At 37.0% G+C, this 3,905-nt stretch overlaps 1 pseudogene; it reads left to right on the top strand.

Annotated features, from left to right (window-relative positions):
* Positions 1-1,008: 1,008 nt before the first annotated feature.
* LOC145807037 (secreted RxLR effector protein 161 pseudogene) lies at positions 1,009-1,860 on the top strand (annotated as a pseudogene).
* Positions 1,861-3,905: the final 2,045 nt, after the last annotated feature.

The raw sequence follows: 3,905 nt of genomic DNA, 5'->3' as shown, positions 1-3,905 counted from the left end.
CGCTGCTGGGATCCCATCTCTAAACATCTTCGTGTCTCTAGACATGTGGCCTTTTGGGAACATAAAATGTTCTCTTCCATGTCTCCATTCCACAACTCTGATTCTCCCACTACACCTTTCTTTACTAATCCTTCTATTCCTCTATTTTCTGATGATGAGCTTGATACAGATGCTACTAATGAGCTTACTACCGGTCCACTCCCCTCTACAGAGTCTGGCTCTCCTGATGGTCCTGCATCTCCATCTCCTATTCCTAGTCCTCCTGCTTCCCTTGAAGTCCCTACCTCTACTGATCCTCCAGAACTTCCCACTGAATCTTCTGTGCTTCCTACTACATCTCTTCGTCAATCTACTCGGGTAAAAGAACCTTCTGTCTTGCTTCGTGACTATCATTGTTATTCTATTATTTTCTCTCAACATGAACCTCACTCTTATCGTGAGGCTAGTACTAATCCCCTTTGGCAGCAAGCAATGACAGAAGAGTTACAAGCCTTGGACCGAACTGGTACATGGGAGTTGGTTGACCTTCCTCCTAATAAGCCTCTGGTTGGTTGTAAATGGGTCTACAAGATTAAGACACACTCAGATGGGACCGTCGAACGTTATAAAGCCCGTCTGGTTGCTAAGGGCTTTACACAAGAATATGGAATTGACTATGAAAAAACCTTTGCACCTGTGGCTCGTCTCACCTCTGTTCGAAGTTTAATTGCTGTTGCTGCCATTCAAAAATGAACATTATTTCAGATGGATGTCCAAAATGCATTCTTGAATGGTGATCTTCAAGAAGAAGTCTATATGCAACCACCACCTGGATATCCTCACTCATCTAATCAGGTCTGTAAACTTCGAAAGGCACTCTATGGACTCAAACAAGCTCCTCGCGCATGGTTTTCAAAGTTTAGTTCCACCATCCAGGCCTTTGGTTTCTCTTCTAGCTCTTATGATTCTGCTCTTTTTATCTGCTAATCTCAACATGGCATTGTTCTTCTTCTTCTTTATGTGGACGATATGATTCTTACTGGTGATGATGTTCATGGAATTTCTGCACTCAAAACGTCTCTTAGTGAACACTTTGAGATGAAGGATTTGGGTACTCTCAAATATTTCTTGGGCTTGAGATCTCCTCTAGCTCCGATGGCTATTATCTCTCCCAAGCCAAATATGCTTCTGATCTTCTAGCAAAGGCTGGCCTCACTGACAGCAAAACTGTCTCTACTCCTCTCGAGCCTAATGAACACCTAACACCCCTGGACGACACACCTCTTCCCAATGCCACCTTGTATCGACAATTAGTAGGCAGTCTCGTTTATCTCACTGTTACTCGACCTGACATTGCACATGCTTCTGCACCTTGTTAGCCAATTTTTGTCAGCTCCTCGATCTACACATTATGCTGCTGTGTTCCGTATTCTTCGCTATGTTAAAGGCACTTTGTTTCATGGTCTTCACTACTCCTCTAGTTCTGCACTCTTATTACGTGCCTATTCAGATGCTGATTGGGTTGGTGATCCGACTGATCGTCGCTCTACCATAGGATTCTGTTTCTTCTTAAGTGATTCCCTTATATGTTGGCGTAGCAAGAAACAAACCTTGGCCTCTCGCTCCAGCACCGAATCCGAATATCGTGCTCTTGTAGATACCACTCAGGAGCTCATTTGGCTTTGCTGGTTACTTTTAGATATGGGCGTTACTTCTTCCAGTGCCACTCTTCTATACTGTGACAATCGTAGTGCTATCCAAATTGCACATAATGATGTTTTCCATGATCGCACCAAACACATTGAGATTGATTGTCATTTTGTTCGTCAACATGTTACTCAAGGCACTATTCATCTTCTTCCTATTTCCACTGTTGATTAGGTTGCTGACATCTTCACCAAGACCTATCCATCGGGACGTTTCCAAGATTTGGTTTCCAAACTCAAGTTGCTTTCTACCTTGCCACCTTGAGTTTGAGGGAGGATGTTAATATATGAAATATATTAATATATTATATATGTATATATTATTCTTTGTATTGTATTCCATATTTAGATTATAGGCTCTTCCCTATTAGGTATGTTCAAATCTTGCCTTTTTCTTTCCCTATCTTATTCTTTCCTTACCTTATTCTCTCCCTACCTTATTCTTTCCCTTTCCTTTGTACAACACTCCTACATAGTCCTATATATATACCCATAGCTTTGTACTGTAAAATCATTAATTCAATACAATACATATTATTTTCTCTCTCTACTATTCTAACAATGCACAGTCCCAAAATTACTAGAACCTATTAAATTCTGTGAAGCAAATCCACCAGTCGCTTTGAGGATCTCTTCATAAGAAACCTTTTGGTAGAAGTTCCCAAGAGAAGATGTGGGAAGATGTTTATTCCTGACCATAGCTATATTTGGTAGAAGTGCAAGTGAAAAACAGAACATAGCTATATTTTCTTACTTTAATCACAACTATTTGATTGTGGTAATCTATCTTTAATCATAACCACTCATTTCATATTTCAATATTTGATGAGTTAGCAATTTTACCTATAACTATTGCTTTTACCAAACATAGTGCAAGGAATAGCAATATCAAATTAAAACAATGATTTCGAAACTCATTTAAAATCGGTTCAAAAGAAAAACAAGTCAAAATTTGAGAGGTTCTTACAATCATAAATACCTTATTACGTAGGAGAGCAAAGAGCATGTAACCTTCAAGGTGGCACTCACAAAATTGTTTATTTATTTACTACTAATTCCAATATATAAACAATTCTTTAATTATTGGACTATAAAAATAAGCATGTAACAATCTGCATTATTGTTTACAGCACCGAGGGTTGGTTGAAAAAAAAAAAATACTAATGAAAATCAGCTTGACTATCAACAAAGGTTTTCAATTTATTTTTATAATATTTATCTTTTAATCTTTGCTTGTTCATATAATTGGAAAATAAAATTATTCTCCCTTACATAATCTAGTGGTGTGTAATTCAATATATGTGAGGTGTTAAATAACAAAATTCATACAAAATAAATTAGGGGTGAGCATGGTTCGGATTGAACCGGATTGGGGTAAAACCAGGACCAATCCGTTATCTACGGTTCCTGAAAAATTGGAATCAATCCAATCCATTTAAATCATGGAACCAATCCGAACCAATCCATTTAAATACGGATTTGATCGGTTTAGGACCACGGATTCACATAATTAAATAACAAAAAAATATATATAACACTTTAATTTCATAAAAATATAAACATAGCGCTATATTAGTTCCACAATAGCAACATCTATTTCTATAATAGCGACATACTGTGCTAAAATTTAAACAACCATAAAAAAACTGGTTTCACCATAAGTATTTAGACCATTACAAATTAAAACTAAAAACTAACAAACAAAAGTAATAAAAGAAGATGTTATACAGTTTTAGGTTTGAGTTTAGATTTTATATAGAATAAGAGAAGATACTATGGGGGAGAATGTATAATAAAAATATATACTATTTGTATACGGTCCGAATCGGTTCCAATCCGGAACCGTGGGGTTCAATCCGGAACCAATCCGTGTACTACGGATTTTTAATTTTTCAATCCGGAACCGAACCACGGATTCAAAAAACCAATCCAAACCTATCGGATTGGACTGGACTGGATCGGATTACGGATTTCACGGATTCCTTGCTGAGCTCTAAAATAAATCTTGTCATTTTTACAGTTGACATATGTTTATGTAAGCAATGATTTTTTTTTTTTTTTTTTTTTTTTATATTGGGTATGTAAGCAATGAAGTGAATGAAATTAATTGAAGCCATAGTGGATTTGGATTCTCTACAATATCCTGATTTGCAATGATCTTACAATCATCTATTTGCTTGCGCGGCTGTGCTAGAAGCACAGAAAAAGTGCACAAATTGC

The sequence above is a fragment of the Camellia sinensis genome, chromosome 14 (assembly GCF_055761805.1).
Source record: "Camellia sinensis isolate YWXY chromosome 14, ASM5576180v1, whole genome shotgun sequence".
Lineage (NCBI taxonomy): Eukaryota > Viridiplantae > Streptophyta > Magnoliopsida > Ericales > Theaceae > Camellia > Camellia sinensis.
This window is presented reverse-complemented; position numbering and strand designations above follow the sequence as displayed.